The following is a 17,481-nucleotide window of genomic DNA, read 5'->3' on the forward strand; positions in this document are numbered from 1 at the left end:
GACAATCTCCATGGAAATTCAGAGCTCTTAATTTTAATGAACCAACATTGTTAGTGACTGGAAAAAAATATTTTTCTTCACATTTTGTTAGTCCTTATACAATTCATTATACTTCCAAGAAGTATGAAGTAATAAACACAGTCAGGGGCAACATGCAGATGCTATGTAGAAATACAGATATAATTAAAATAAAAAGCATTCAAGATCTTATTTAATCGTCACCCAGTGATGTGTGACCAGTTGTCCATATCCTGGCAGCTGCAACATCTCTTCTTACTTCAAGAATTCCAAGACTAGTAAAAACAATCACGCTGATCAGCAATTATATCATTCACTGTTGTTCTTGGACCTATTTGCTGAATCTGTTTCTAAGTCTCTGTATAATTTCTTGTACCTCCCACTATGCAGCAATTCTTCTCAAAACAGTTCATAAAAGCAATACATGTATTGCAACTGGAAATAGAGTTAAACATGAGGGAATCAGTGCCTCAAGACGGAATTATATTTATCTGGAGCAACTGGTCCGGCTACAGAATAAAACAGAATAGACATGACTACGTAAGTCTCTAAGTTACATTAAATAGCTCGGTCATATTACCAATATTTACTTGCAAATGATTACATGTGCAGAATACACTGAATTAGATTAGTTGTAGACAGTAGTTCCCTGTAGGGGAAGTCAATACGAAGAGATGGTTAAATTATCATAAGAACAGGAGAATATAGATCAAATCTACTCAGGAATTTCCTTGGAGATTTTACCGTACACATGTAAATGCTATTTCTGTTACATGTGTAAACGGGATTTCTGTAGCACATCTGGCAAAGTTCCGAAAGCGACCAAAGACAGCTCCAAGGAAATTCCTGGTCATAAATTACAACTGGACAGTGCAATGGAACATCCTTCCCGCTCAAAGTGAGCCCGTGAATTATTCAGTATCTGAACGACAGAAAGCACTTCAACATCAAGTAAAAGACTGGAATGAGCCACAAGCCTTGGTCAAGCAGTGTGCAGAAACACCTCTAAACAGGAATTCAATAGCACAATGAAAAAAATAAGATACGAGGAGTGAGTGTTAGTCTAATTACTCCTGATGCATTCATCCAGGCTGGGTGTAAAAATCAGGCAAGTTGTAAGTCAGATATTTGATCCTGTGAGTTTACATCAGGATGACTAGGTTTCTTTGCATTGATTTACATCTGCTACTTCTCTTCCCACTGTTTTAAACTGTACACGTTCTCCTTCGATCTTTCTCAGTTTTTCTTCAGTTTGATATAACCGGTGGACTTTGACATCATTTCCCCAGTGTCTGTCCTCATCAACTGCACAAAATGCAAAACAAAACAAGGTACAGATCCCACAGCAAACGGTGAGATATATCCAGAGAGCCTGTTCTGCACTGTATAGTTCTACACCCTGTCAATCTGAAGATTCTGTCAACTCAACCTGGGCAACAAGTACCATGAGCATTCCATGCTCTTCAATACCCATCTGAGGGATTGTATTTTATACACGGGGGTGGGAGTGGGCTGAAGTCTGTAGCCTTTCTGCCTGTTCACACCTAGTCTCTGATTTTACACAGGGCGACAGATGTGTCAGGCAGCACTCACTCCCCTTGGTCCACTAAACCTTTAAGTAATCAATGAATGCCCAATGAGGTTTTTCAACACAGCCCCACTATTTCACCTGGGCCCATGCCCAGTAGGAAATCTGAGAATCTTCACTAGCAGGTTGGTGTTCGGCAAAGTACCTTGTTGAGTAGGGAGGGATGTGGGTCCCTTGGTCAACTCCACATGGTTATACCCCCCACCCCCTTTAACCCTTCACAGGCCTCTCCTTACTAGCCCCCAAGCCCCTTACTCTCCTTGCTGCGGTCTGCCAACCAGATCCCACCAACATCCCAAATGTATTTGCTGCCTGACATCCATTTTCCACTCTTCTTCAGCGCTTGGTTGAACTCCCAGCAGTGGCCCACCAAACTGGCACCAATTATGTGACAGGATTGTCTGTTCTGGATCAGTGGTGCTAGAAGAGCACAGCAGTTCAGGCAGCATCCAACAAGCAGCAAAATCGACGTTTCGGGCAAAAGCCCTTCATCAGGAATAAAGGCAGTGAGCCTGAAGCATGGAGAGATAAGCTAGGGGAGCTTGTCTGCTTGACCACAGTTCTCTGTTTACAGCTTCCTCCCCAAATGGGGGCACAACTCTCACCCTGAGCCAAGTGAGTTGATAGCCTAGTCCCATAATCACTGGACTGTTAATTCAGAGACTCAGGTAACATTCTGGGGAACCAGGTTCAAATCCTGCCGAGGTAGGTGATGGAATTTGAATTCAATAAAATACAGAAAAACCTGTGCTATCAATTATCAAAATGTCAGATTATCCAAACAAGATCTCAAGGTCCCGTAAAAATGTTATCCGAATAATCAGTTATCCGAACAAAATCCTCTCCGCCCATCTCGTTCGGATAATCAAGGTTGTTCTGCATCTGGAATTAAGAACCCAATGACGACGAAACATCCATCGCCAATTGTCAGAGAAAACCCCATCTGATTCACCAATATCCTTTAGGGAAGAAAATCTGCTGTCTTTACCTGGTCTGGTCTACATGTGACTCCAGGAGAAAGTGAGGACTGCAGATGATGGAGATCAGAGCTGAAAATGTGTTGCTGGAAAAGTGCAGGTCAGGCAGCATCCAAGGAGCAGGAGAATCTTCAGGAAGGGCTCATGCCCGAAACGTCAATTCTCCTGCTCCTTGGATGCTGCCTGAGCTGCTGCGCTTTTCCAGCAACACATTTTCAGTACGTGTGACTCCAGACCCACAGCTGCCTCTCAACTGCCCTCTGGGCAATGAGGGATGGATAATAAATGCTGCCTAGCCAGCCACACCTTCAACCTTAAATAAAAAAAATTCACTGCCTGGCGAAGGCTGACCAGCTATAAGGCATCGAGATCAGTCGGGACATCTTTCCCCATTCAATCCTGACTAGCACAGCAGGAAGCAGCATCAGCTGAAAACCACTTCCTTAGTTTCCTTGCTTGTCATATTTTAATTTTGTGTTATGAGTGTTCAAATGTGTTGCATTGGGCCTTTGCTTCTTCAAATCCAGCTGGGATTGCATTTAAAAGTTCAGAGCATGCGTGCACTGAGCAGCTACAGTATAAAATTATATTTGCAATCTTAAATAAATCTTTGCCAGTTTTTGAGGAAGTGACAACTCTAGGGATCTGCGAAAAACTCTATGAAGTGGAGTATTTCGACTTCCAAAAGCATTTGTCACATTTAAATGAAGCCTGGGAATAAAGAGAAGTACATTCGAGAGCAGCAGGCAGGTTTCCAGCTGAACACGTTAACCTCCTGATCTCCATGGGCTGTGCTCTGTCCAGGCACAACGCGTGGCTTGGGAGGGAGCTTGCTGAGGGTCAGTGTCCGATGGATGAATGATAGGCATCCCGCTGTCCCTCTTCAAGATGATCACAGCTAGTCTGGACAGGCAGCCGAACAAGACCCACCCACCCTCCCCCCCAGCAAAAACTAAATTCCTAGCATCTGCAGTTGGAGAGAGATGGAGTATTGTTAAAAGGCCAACAGTTCCTTGACGTTACCCTCCGCGACCATTTCGAGTCTGCTCAGTAAAGGCTTTGCAGCCTTCTCTCTCTCAAGCTGTGGGCATTGAGAAATAACAACTCCAGACCGAGTAAAAGCCACACACAAGTGAACAGTAGATATGTAGCCAGCAACCATTTCGTAAAATCAAAATCTTTGGTTGTGAAAATTATTCTTTTGTCCAGTAATCGGTTTTCATAATCTTAATTACTTAACAAGGATCAGCCATGGAATTGTACTGTGAGTATAAAGGAGGTGTCCATATGGGTCATATAGGAGGGGGAATGATCTAGGCAGCAGACAGGTTGTTCAGGAAAATCTCCTCTCAATACCTCATGGCTCCGTTCTGCTGCTTTGTGCTCCTCTTCCTCACCCTCCCGCTGCTGAAGAAACTTAGAGTCATAGAGATAAACAACACGGAAACAGACCCTTCAGTCTAACTCATCCATGCCTGCCAGATATCCTAACCTAATCAAGGCCCATTTCCCAGCTCTTGGCCCATATCTCTCCAAACCCTTCCTATTCATATACCCATCCAAATGCCTCCTAAATGTTGCAATTGTACCAGCCTCCACCACTTCCTCTGGCAGCTCATTCCATATATGCACCACCCTCTGCATGAAACAGTTGCCCCTTAGGACCCTTTTATATCTTTCCCCTCTCATCCTAAACCTATGCCCTCTAGTTCAGACTCCTCCATCCCCCAGAAAAGACCTTGTCTATTTACCCTATGCATGCCCTTCATGATTTTATAAACCTCTATAAAGGTCAGCCCTCAGCCAGGGAAAACAGCTCCAGCCTGTTCAGCCTCTCCCTAGAGCTCAAATCATCCAACCCTGGCAATATCCTTGGAAATCTTTTCTGAACCCTTTCAAGTTTCACAACATCTTTCCAATAGAAAGGAGGCCAGAATTGCATGCAATATTCCAACAGTGGCCTAACCCATGTCCTGTACAGCCGCAACATGACCTCCCAACTCCGATACTCAATACTCTGACCAATAAAGGAAAGCATACCAAATGCCTTCTTCACTATCCAACAAGCGACTCTACTTTCAAGGAGCTATGAACCTGCACTCCAATGTCTCTTCATTCAGCAACACTCCCCAGGATCTTACCATTAAATGTATAAGTCCTGCTAAGATTTCCTTTCCCAAAATACAGCACCTCGCACTTATCTGAATTAAACTCCACCTGCCACTTCTCAGCCCATTGGCCCATCTGGTCCAGATCCTGTTATAATCTGATGTAACCTTCTTTGCTGTCCACTACACCTCTAACTTTGGTGTCATCTGCAAACTTACTAACTGTACCTCCTATGTTCACATCCAAATCATTCATATAAATGATGAAAAGTCGTGGACCCAGCACCGATCCTTGTGGCACTCCACTGGTCACAGGCCTCCAGTCTGAAAAATAATCCTGCACCACTACCCTCTGTCTTCTACCTTTGAGCCAGTTCTGTATCCACACGGCTAGTTCTCCCTGTATTCCATGAAATCCAAACTTGTTAACCAGACTTCGATGGGGAACCTTGTCAAAAGCCTTCCTGATGTTCATATAGATCATGTCCACCGCTCTGCCCTCATCAATCCTCTTTGTTACTTTTTCAAAAAGCTCAATCAAGTTCATGAGACATGATTGCCTACGCACAACGCCACATTGACTCTAATCAGTCCTCGCCTTTCCAAATACGTCCCTCAGGATTCCCTCCAACAACTTGCCTATCACTGTCAGATTCACTGATCTATAGTTCCCTGGCTTATCCTTACCAACTTTCTTAAACAGTGGCACCAGGTTAGCCAATCTCCAGTCTTTCAGCACCTCACCTGTGACTATCAATGATATAAATATCTCAGTAAGAGGCCTAACGATCACTTCCCTAGCTACCCACAAAGTTCTAGAGTACACCTGATCAGGTCCTAGGGATTTATCCACTTTTATGCATGTCAAGACATCCAGTACTTCCTCCTCTGTAATATGGGCATTTTTCAAGATGTCACTATTTATTTCCCCACATTCTATATCTTCCATGTCCTTCTCTACAGTAAACACTAATGCAAAGTACTCGTTTAGTATCTTCCCCCATCTCCTGGTGCTTTTTGCTATCCCTGGCCAACTTAAATGGTGGAAGTATTATTTTAAAACCTTACAGAATACATATTTGTTAATATTTGGGAGTGGGAAGGATGCCAAAGGGAAAAGGAGCAGCGAGTTTTGTAACTCAGGTTGAGGTTTTGGATGTAGGTTTGCTCACTGAGCTGAAAAGTTCTTTTCCAGACGTTTCGTTACCTTACTAGGTAACATCTTCAAGTGGAGAGGCTGGAGGTAGAGGGTTGAACTAAGGCCTCGAAAACTGTGATGGAGCCCTCATCCAGTCAGATCCAGGTGCTGGAGTGAGAGGTGCGGCCCTTGCAAGATCATATCAACGACCTCAAAAATCGCGATCAGAGAATAAATCTCTGAATTGTTGAGCTCCCTGAAGGTGAGGAAGGTGAGCAGCCAGTCAGCTTCTTTGAAAGCTGGCTGCCAAAGATTTCGGGCCTTCACATCGAGTCCAGCAGGCTTCAGATTGAAAAGGCATATTGGGTTACAGTGCACAGGTCAGGGCCGGTGCAGCACCCCGCTCGGTCCTAGTGCACTTCCACTCATATTAGGGCAAGCAAAAAGTCATAGAAGCTTCCAGATCCCTGGGAAAAGATCCACAGGCACTGCTGTACAAGGGGTCAAAAATCATGTTTTTCCAGGATTTCTCTGCAGCTGTAACTCAAAAGAGAAAGTCCTTTGATGAAGTTAAAAAGAGGCTGAGGAACCTGGGCATCCAGTACACCATGAGATACCCCGCAATACTCAGTTTCAGCCACGAGGACTCAGTTTATACATTTGACTCAATGGATAAAGCTCCTTTAAAACTTTAAAATAGATGGATTGACCTGAAGAATACAGTTAATGTTTGTTCTTTTTTCTACCTTTCCCCATGTTTTCCCTTCCTTTTTTAAAATTCCTTTCTTTCTCCCTAATAATTTCCTTTTTGGAAAGGGGGCAAAAGACCTCAAAATAAATTGTTCCTTTTATTTAATAACTGGATTTTCTGATGGGAAATTTTGTGGATGTTCTTTGTTGTCTCTCCCCCTTTTTTTTTGTTTGTTTTGTTTCTCTTTTAGTCACAAGTAGGGGTGACATGAAGCCAGGAATGAGTGGAGTGCTCATCCTGACTTTGGCTTTTTTCTGGTGATTTAAGGATCATCTCCTTGTTTTGTTTCTGGCCTAAGGCTGGGGCACAGTCTGGGTTTGAAGGAGCTGTGAAGGAGGGGATGGGTAGGGTGAGTGCCCCCTATGGGCAGGGGCAAGAGTCTTCCATTCAAGGTTTAATAGTTGGTTTTCTTTGTAGTTTTTTGGGAGTAACAGTTGCTTATAGTTATGTTAGAATAGTTTTTGTATATATAGTTCTTCGACTCGAAGTCTTTACTTACTTATGCTCCGCGCTTTGTAAGCAGGGTTCTCCCTCGGAGGGGTTCAAGGGTCTCTGAAAGGGGATATGGCTACATGTCTTATTAAATGGTGCACCTGGAACATTAAGGGAAGTCATTCGCCTATTAAAAGGAAAAAAGTGCTTTCTAGCCTTAAGAGAGAAAGGGTTGATATCGCTTTGTTGCAGAAAACCCATCTTGATGATGGGGAAAGCCTGAAATTACAACTGGGGGGTTATGTCCAGGTATTCTTTTCGTCCTTTAGTATTAAAAGTAGGGGAGTGGCGGTACTTATCCAGAAAAATCCTCCGTTCACATTGTTAGAGCAGGTGAAAGATGAGCAGGGACGGTTTGTGATACTTAAAGCTCTGATACATGGGGAGGAATATGGCATTTTAAATGTCTACTGTCCTCCGGCGCATCCCCTCAAATTTTTGATTAGTGCTTTCTCTAAATTGAGTGCTTTTGGAACACGGCACATTATTATGGAGCGGGGGTGGGATTTTAATTGTCTTTTGGCTCAGACAGTGGACAGGAGGCCTTGTGATCCCCCAACTATTTCTTTGCAGGCCAAGCAAGTGGTTGACTTATGCGAGGAGTTGAGGCTGGTGGATATTTGATGTTGTCTTCACCCTACTGGCAGGGACTTTACCTTTTTTTTCAAACTCACATAAATGTCACCTGAGGATTGACCTCTTTCTGGTTCCCTCAGCCCTCCTGGATTTGAGTATGGGTTGTAAAATTGGGAATATAGCTATCTCTGATCACGTGGCAGTACACTTGGAGGTTAAGACCAAGAGTGAAGGGTTTGCGGTATTGGCATTTGGACCCTTTTCTTCTTAAGGATTGCAAAATTGTGGAATACTTTTTGAAGGAGTTTCAGGAATTCTTGACTATCAACTCAGGCATGGCTAGTAGTCCATCCATGCTATGGGAGACTGCTAAGGCCCATGCTAGGGGATTAGCTATTTCCTATTCGGCTAGCTGGAAACGACAGAAGGAGGAACAGCAGCGTCTACTTGAGACACGGTTGAAAGCCACCAAGGCGGCACATTTTGCACGGCCTTCGGTGACTAAGCTACTGTGGATCACGGCCCTCCAGGCTGCCTTGAATTCAATACTGACAAAACGCAAAGAAAGAACTTGCTTTTGTGAGAAAAAGGCTGTTCAAATATAGGCCAGGGAAGTATTTAGCGTACCTGATCAGGAAAAAGCATGCTCCCCAATCCATTGCTGCAATCAGAGCCGGGGTCCCTACATATGATACTAAAAAGGTTAATGAGGCTTTTCGGAGCTTTTATTCTGAATTGTATTGGTCTGAATGCTGTGAGGACAGGAGGGCTAAAATGGAGAGCTTTTTTTAAGAACTTGGACCTCCCAGGGGTAACCTTGGAACAGGCCTCTCTCCTTAATGCCCCCTTGACAGTTCAGGAAATACAGGAGGCAGTTGGGCAACTTCAGAGTGGGAAAGCGCCTGGCCCTGATGGTCTCCCGGCTAAGTTTTATAAGGCGTTTATAGGGATTCTGTCAGGGCCAATGTTGGAGATGTACAATCACTCCGCATGAATGCTTACCAACATCTTTGACAGAAGCTAATATTTCCTTAATTCCTAAGAAGGGGAAGTTTCCTGAGGATTGTGCCTCATACAGGCCCATCTCTCTATTAAATTCAGATTTCAAGATTCTGTCCAAGATCCTGGCACTGAGATTGGAAAGGGTGTTGCCCCATATTATTAAAGAGGACCAGACAGGCTTTATAAGGGGCCGTAGATCGTCTAATAATATTAGAAGGTCGCTGAATATGGTCCAAGTTTGTCAGCAACGATCGATTCAGGAGTTGGTGATTTCCTTAGATGCAGCGAAAGCATTTGACCGGGTGGAATGGCCGTATCTTTTTTATGGGAGAATGTGAGGACTGCAGATGCTGGAGATCAGAGCTGAAAAATGTGTTGCTGGAAAAGCGCAGCAGGTCAGGCAGCAAAGGAGCAGGAGAATCGACGTTTCGGGCATAAGTCCTTCTTCAGGAATGAGGAGGGTGTGCCAAGCAGGCTAAGATAAAAGGTAGGGAAGAGGGACTTGGGGGAGGGGCGTTGGGAATGCGATAGGTGGAAGGAGGTTAAGGTGATAGGCCGGAGTGGGGGTGGGGGCGGAGAGGTCGGGAAGAAGATTGCAGGTCAAGAAGGTGGCGCTGAGTCTGAGGTTGGGACTGAGATAAGGTTGGGGGGGGGAGAAAATGAGAAAGCTGGAGAAGTCTGTATTCATCCCTTGTGGTTGGAGGGTTCCTAAGCAGAAGATGAGGTTCTCTTCGTATCTTTTTTATGTCTTAGAACAGTTTGGGTTGGGTGGGGTCTTTGCTAGGTGGGTGAAGGTTTTATATCACCACCCTCTGGCCGCAGTTATCACAACGGGGTGAAGTCTGGGAATTTTAGGATTGGTAGGGGTAGTCAGCAAGGCTGCCCCCCTCACCGTTGTTGTTTACGTTGGTGATAGAGCCGCTGGCAGAGGCCATTCGTCAGAACGACCGCATAACCGCTCCGGAAGTGGGATCGAAGGCACACAAGATTACACTGTATGCAGAAGATGTCCTTCTGTTTTTATTGAACCCAATGACCTCTGCACCCCATTTGATACAATGTATCAATTTACTTGGGGCTATTTCAGGATATAAGATTAACTTTGTAAAATTGGAGGCTATGTCTTTGGGGAATCTTAAGGATATGCCAGAAGTTGAAGGTGGCCCTAAGTTCCCTTTTAAGTGGTCATGGGCAGGGTTCTGATACCTAGGCATTTTTATTACCACCAAGTTTGATTTGTTATTTCGGACTAACTTTGCTCACTTGCTCGATCTCCAGAGATAGGAGGCTCTTCCAATTTCATGGCTGGGCCGAATATCTCTCATTAAGGTGAATGTTCTTCCTTGTTTGCTTGATCCCATGCGTATGCTCCCTATAATGTTTCCCAGGTCAATGCTGCGGAAGCTTACGGGGTGGTTTGGTTCCTTTGTCTGGCATCATGTGCGGCCTCTCATCAAACTTACTAAAATGCAGTTGCCTCAAGGAGGGGAAGGAGTTGATTTCCCAGACATCAGGAGGTACCAATTGAGTTCCCTGCTGTCCTTTGTCTGTGATTGGGTAGGTAACAATCCAAACTCAATGTGGCTGGATATTGAGGGCTCGCAGGAAAAGTGTCCTCATATTAACCTGTTGTACATGAATAGGATGAGGACAGTTATGGACCATTGCCAGAACCCCATTGTCATTAGTACAGTCAAGGCATAGAGGGCGAAGCGTCAGAGTGAGGGTTGTTTATCCAAGATTTCGCCACTTACACCTATAGTTGGCATGTCAGGGTTCCAACCGGGATGGGGGACTCAGGGTTCAAACTATGAGCAGCGAGAGGAGTTTCTAGTTTGGGAGACTTGTTTGAGGGGGAGGTTATGATGTCTTTTGAGCAACTGAGCCACAAATACGGGTTGCCCAGCAGAGACCTTTTTTCAGGTTAGGGATTTCATCCAGAAGAAGACTACCCTTCTCACTAAGCCGTATAAGCCCAACACAGAGAGGTTGTTGCTACGTTCCACAAACACCCTTTCGGTTAGTGCCCTCTATCACCTGCTGGGTGGCAGGGCCTGGCAGGATATTAACCGGTTATATGAGGTCTGGGAGCAAGAGCTAGGAGTGGAGATCTCTTCTGAAACATGGGAGAACATATGGGAGAATACTCAAAAGATCTCAATCTGTAATAGTCCTGCACTGTAATAGTTAAAAGTTCTGCACAGGGCTCATCTGGCACCAGACCGTCTGGCAAAGTTTAAAAAAGGGGCATCTTTGGTATGCCCCAAATGTATAGCAAGTGTAGGTACTCTTACCCATTGCTTCTGGACATGCCACAGGCTCCGTGTTTATTGGAGCGCCGTGGCGGGAGAGATAGGGAGAGTATTGAGGACTGAAGCCAAAGCAGACCTGATATCTCTCCTCTTAGGTCTACCAAATTTACCATCTTTAGGCGGACATGGGAAGAAACTATTTAATATTCTTGCACACTGTGCATGGAAGAATATTCTGATGAATTGGGTGTCTGAGAACCCGCCGGGCTTGCTGGGATGGCAGAAATTAATTATGGAGCACATGCCCTTGGACTTTTTTACAAACATGGTGCACCACACAACAGACCATTTTTATAAGATATGGCAGCCCTACTTGAGTTATTTGGATATAGATTTGTCAGTTATCTTAACTAGGGTGTTTGTTTAACCAGGATGGTTAGATTTGTCAAGCCCTGGGCCCTGGAGGGGGTCTCCTGAGTTAATATGGGTATATATATATATATAAAGCTCCCATTCCTCTGTTTGGGAGCTTTGCGCCGAACGTAGCTGCTCTGCATTCTGTGGTTTTCTTTTTTGTTTTTTTGCTTTTTTTTTGGCTGTTGCTTTGTACAATGTTAGGGTTTATTTTGTATTATAGGGTAGGTTAGTAGTTAATAGACAGTAGTATTGTAACTTGTGTTTTTTTCTTTTTATTATACTGATATTTATTGTTGATTGTATTTTTCAATAAATTTATATGTGTGTTAAGTTAAAAAAATTTGCTAATAAATATATTTACAAAATAAAACAGGGGCTGAGGGTCATCATCAGCATCATCCATACTCTCAGGTGCAGTTCTGGGTGCAAGGTTACAATGGAAGAAAATGTTTAGTCCAGAAGTGGATGGTTGTGGTTCATTGCCCTCAGACTGTTTCTCAGGGATTGGCAGAAAAAAGACATCTAATTTTTGCTACTTTGCATCTTTTGTCTTTCATGAAGATGATGTTCATTGGGGGCCTGTAAAGACTTTCTGCCATGAACTGCTATCCTGCTTTGTTCTGAATAGTAGTCGTTGTCTTCTAAGAGCTGCAACTCCTTCTCTTTTGTCATCCATCCTGAGGGAAGTTGAGAAGTGGAAAGTTCTTGTGGTGCTGCAGCCTGAAGTTCTAAGTCTTCATCTCGAGCTTCAATTTCTCCCACAGCAATAAATTTGTTGTAATCAGTCTCCACTTCCTTTAAGATCATGAGCCATAGAAGCAGAAATTAGACCATTCAGCCAATCAGGTCTGCTCTGCCATTCAATCATGGCTGATACGTTTCTCAACCCCATTCTCCAGCTTTCTCCCCATAAGCTGTGATACTCAAGAAACTATCTATCTCAGTCTTAAATATACTCAATGACCTGGCCTCCACAACCTTCTGTGGCAATGAATTCTGCAGATTCCCCACTCTCTGGCTGAAGAAGTTTCTCCTTATCTCTGTTCTAAAATGTCTTCCCTTTACTTGAAGGCTGTGCCCTCTGGTCCTAGTCTCTCCTACCAATGGAAACATCTTCCCAACATCGACTCTATCCAGGCCATTCAGTATTCTGTATGTTTCAATTAGATCACCCTCATCCTTCTAAACTCCATCAAATATAAACCCACAGTCCTTAAACATTCCTCATATGTTAAGCTTTTCATTTCTGGGACCATTCTCATGAACCTCCTCTGAACATGCTCCAGGGCCAGTACATCCTTCCTGAGATATGGGGCCCAAAACTGCACACAATACTCCAAATGTGGTCTGACCAGAGCTTCCTTAAAATCCAACTTGTTTTGCAAGAGTAACACAATGTTCTTTGATTGCTGGAAGCTCCTCTGATGGTTCAACTCCTTTAAAATCATCAAGAAAATCTGGGAGCAACTTCTGCCAACTGACATCACTCCAGGCCTCCACAAGGATGTCAATAGCATTCTTAGTGTTAAAGCTCTTCCAAAATTGAAGAACACTGTCCTCATTATCCCCCCACAGTCTTCAATCAGCTTCCTGAACGTGCGCTTTAAATAAGAAAATAAGAACGAGGAGCAGGAGTAGGCCATCCAGCCCTTCGAGCCTGCTCCGCCATCAATAATGTCAAGGCTAATCTTTTCATAGACTCAGCTCCACTTACCCACATTTTCACCATATCCCTTAATTTCTTTATTTTTCAAAAGAAGTATCTACCTCACCTTTAAAAGTGATTACTGAAGTAACGTCAGCTACTTCCCTGGGCAAGGAATTCCATGGATTAACAACCCTCTGGGTGAAGAAGTTCCTGCCCAGTTCAGTTCTAAACCTGCTTTCCCCTAATCTTGAGGCCATGTCCTCTTGTCCTGGTTCCACCTACCCGTGGAAACATTCTATTTCTATTCTAATCAATTCCTTTCATCATTTTATATGTTTCTATAAGATCCCCCCCCCGCCGCCTCCCATTCTTCCGATAAGCTTTAAAGCTGCTATTGCACCTTGATCCATGGGTTGGATGAGAGAGGTTGCATTTGGAGTAGAAATAGCACTTTGATGTTTTCAGAAAGCTTACCAAAGGTGGGAGGATGGCTTGTTGCATTGTCCAGAAGCCCGAAATGCAAATCTTTTCTCCTGCAATAATTTCTAAAACATCTTCAAAAACATCGACAACAAGATCAGGGAAAATTTAGCCCGTCATCCAACCTCTTTTGCTTGACCTGAAGGAAATACCTAGAGTGAACTTAAGATAACCAGGGATGGAATCACGTAATAGCCCCTATTAAGAAAAATCGTTCCCCAATTCACCACTCGTGTTACAGCCAAATCGCGCTGACAAAACGTGCATTATAGGAGAACGACCTGTGTTCATTTCAGACTGTCCTCAGAGCACAAGCTATATGGAACCAATGTTTCAGGATTCTAATGGTTTGTTCAACAGAATCCTGGTTATCTCAGCTTCTGTGCCCTTGTTCCTGACAAGATTCAGGATCCAGTTGGCAGGAAGGAATAACCCTTCCAGTACCCTACGTGCCACCTAAAGAGTGCAGCAAAGGGGATAGAGGGCCAGGTACAAAATCGAAAAGTCATGTGTGTTGCCAGGGGAAAGAGGCACAGACTTGCATGATGTACTGCCCATGATCTCAAACAAGCTGACACTGAGAGAGTGGAAGGCCCTACTGTTCATTAAAAAAAAATCAGGCTTATTGCAAGGAAGTTCAGACAGAGCTCCATGCTTGCAATTTTGATGCCAGAAACAGATAGCCAGCATCGCAAAATCTCTAGTTCTTCTTCTCTTGCAAGTAACCTCTGTGGGGTTAGTAATGAACCATCAGCACTTTGACCAGCTGTGTCTCAGAAAAGTGACCAATATTGCTGGTATCGTCTGAACCAGTTTGAAAGAAGCTAGAGGCATAAAAGACATGGTCTTCTTCTCTGTCACAGCCTGGTACTGAGTTCTAAGTACTGCAACAAAATGAAACTGGAGCAACAGTGATGATAATATCCTTGTGGACCTAATCAGAAGACCTCGATTGTCCTTTTTGTTGAAGCTAAAGATTTAAGTCGGCCACACAGGACAAAAAGCTGAATGTGATTTCCTTGATGCATTGTTCTTCTGGGAGGTTCAAGTATGGTGGGGTTTTTTCTAAATACCTGCAGGCTCCTGCATTGTTAGCCCCTTCACCTTCTCATCAACAACTGCCTTCCTTGCAGCTCATCCTCCTGAGTCAAGAGCTCTAGTTGGAAGGCCCAATAAGTCCACATTCAGTTGAAAACAAACTAATCATGGGAAAGAGTTCTTGACCTCCATGCATTCGCTCAATCTACAGAAGAAATAAAGAGAGGAACTTCAGCCAAAACAGCCATATTCTTGATTCCAAAACCATCTGGCAGGATTAGAGAGTTCAATAAAGACTTACCCTTGATAGAGATGGGGTTTTCAAAATGCTGTTTGCCGACACCACCTACACCAATCGTTCTACTAATCCTTCATATACAAAAGCCCTATCTGTGTCCAGATCTCGATCAGTTGTGCCATTCTCTTTCCCCAAAGTGACACAATTTGTTTTTTTAAATGATCAAAGTTTAGCAAAAGAGTAACAGCATAGAAACATAAAGGGAAACCAAAGCAGAAAAAGAGACAAAATAAAAAAGGCAAAAACTTTTTAAAAAATTAACAAGCATGTTGTTACACCAGGGCCATATGGTTATTAAAAGCATAGGATGGCTGCAATGTGAATCAGTATATTGGCCAAGAAAGAATCAAAATATTCCATGAATGATAAATGCACATGATGCTTGCCAAACAGATCAACACAAGCAGCAGAGGTAGCCTATACATCCCATACGTTCCAATCACTGATTGGAGAAAAGTCACAACAGACTTCCTCCCAGTGCACAGGGAAGATTAAGTCTCTGTGACAGATTATTTCTCTAAATTTGCCATTGTACAATGACATGGAAACATGGCCATCCCTGACACAAATGGCCTTGCCCAGCAACCAATTCCCTAATCATTCCAAGACATGGAACATCCTTCTTCAAAAACAGAAGAGAATGGTAGAGACATATGGCTAGTAGCTGAAAATGTGCTGCTGGTTAAAGCACAGCAGGTTAGGCAGCATCCAAGGAACAGGAAATTCGACGTTTCGGGCCAGAGCCCTTCATCAGGAATGAGGAGAGTGTGCCAGGCAGGCTAAGATAAAAGGTAGGGAGGAGGGACTTGGGGGAGGGGCGATGGAGATGTGATAGGTGGAAGGAGGTCAAGGTGAGGGTGATAAGCCGAAGTGGGGTGGGGGCGGAGAGGTCAGGAAGAAGATTGCAGGTTAGGAGGGCGGTGCTGAGTTCGAGGGAATCGACTGAGACAAGGTGGGGGGAGGGGAAGTGAGGAAACTGGAGAAATCTGAGTTCATCCCTTGTGGTTGGAGGGTTCCCAGGCGGAAGATGAGGCGCTCTTCCTCCAACCGTCGTGTTGTTATGTTCTGGCGATGGAGGAGTCCAAGGACCTGCATGTCCTCGGTGCAGTGGGAGGGAGAGTTAAAGTGTTGAGCCACGGGGTGGTTCGGTTGGTTGGTCCGGGCGTCCCAGAGGTGTTCTCTGAAGCGTTCCGCAAGTAGGCGGCCCGTCTCCCCAATATAAAGGAGGCCACATCGGGTGCAGCAGATGCAATAGATGATGTGTGTGGAGGTGCAGGTGAATTTGTGGCGGATATGGAAGGATCCCTTGGGGCCTTGGAGAGAAGTAAGGGAGGAGGTGTGGGTGCAAGTTTTGCATTTCCTGCGGTTGCAGGGGAAGGTGCCGGGAGTGGAGGCTGGGTTGGTGGGGGGTGTGGACCTGACGAGGGAGTCACGAGGGGAGTGGTCTTTGCGGAACGCTGATAGGGGAGGGGAGGGAAATATATCCCTGGTGGTGGGGTCCGTTTGGAGGTGGCGGAAATGACGGTGGATGATACGCTGTATACGGAGGTTGGTGGGGTGGTAGGTGAGAACCAGTGGGGTTCTGTCTTGTTGGCGGTTGGAGGGGCAGGGCTCAAGGGCGGAGGAGCGGGAAGTGGAGGAGATGCGGTGGAGGGCATCGTCGATCACGTCTGGGGGAATCTACGGTCCTTGAAGAAGGAGGCCATCTGGGCTGTACGGTATTGGAACTGGTCCTCCTGGGAGCAGATGCGGTGGAGACGAAGGAATTGGGAATATGGGATGGCGTTTTTACAGGGGGCAGGGTGGGAGGAGGTGTAGTCCAGGTAGCTGTGGGAGTCAGTCGGTTTATAGTAGATGTCTGTGTTGAGTCGGTCATATGGCTAGTATGCAATTACCTAAAATGTGCACTGGGCAGAGAGTGTGAGATAGAAATCCAAGTGTACACACTTGGACAGTCAGAGTTGAAAAGTCCTGAAAAGGCTGAAACGTCGACTCTCCTGGTCCTCAAGTGCTGCCTGACCTGCTGTGCTTTTCTAGCACCACACTCTCAACTCTGATCTCCAGCATTTGCAGTCCTCTCTTTCTCCTCACTTGGACAGTGGCAAAAGTTTCTAGCCTAGATTATACTATGTCATTACAGATTATGGTGCTACATTGGTTTGAGCTGGTTCTGTTCCTTCACAATGTACATCACAACAACATGCAAAAAGACTGAAGTAGAACACCCTGCTCATGGTGATGTTGTTGTGATGAGTGACAGCAGCCAGTGGCAAGAGAACCAAGTTTTCAAACAAATGCAACTGAGACCATGTGCCTCTTCAGATACAATCACTAGGTTAGGAGAACTACCCCCCTCTACATATTGCACAGAACTTTGAAATGTTAGTCTTGTAAATTCTGTTTTACATGTTTCTATAATTATCAAATTGACAACATGTGCCTGGGTACTTCAGAATCCCTACAGTATGGAAGCAGGCCATTCAGCCAATCAAGTCCACACTGACCCTCTGAACAGCATCTCACCTACCTCCCACCCTCCATTTCCCATCGTTAATCCACCTAGCCTGCACATGTTTGGACTATGAGAGGAAAACGTAGCACTTGGAGGAAACTATGCAGACACGGGGAGAACGTGTAAACTCCACAAAGTCGCTGGAATCAAACACAGGCCTTTGGTGCTGTGAAGCAGCTGTGCTAA

General features: G+C 44.7%; 1 protein-coding gene across 1 annotated transcript in view; it reads right to left on the reverse strand.

Annotated features, from left to right (window-relative positions):
• LOC132833291 (thrombospondin type-1 domain-containing protein 4-like) overlaps positions 1-17,481 on the reverse strand; it is a 456,799-nt gene that overhangs the window by 415,399 nt on the left and 23,919 nt on the right. The gene's annotated exons all lie outside the window — the stretch shown is intronic.

This window comes from Hemiscyllium ocellatum, chromosome 36 (assembly GCF_020745735.1).
Source record: "Hemiscyllium ocellatum isolate sHemOce1 chromosome 36, sHemOce1.pat.X.cur, whole genome shotgun sequence".
Classification (NCBI taxonomy): Eukaryota; Metazoa; Chordata; class Chondrichthyes; order Orectolobiformes; family Hemiscylliidae; genus Hemiscyllium; species Hemiscyllium ocellatum.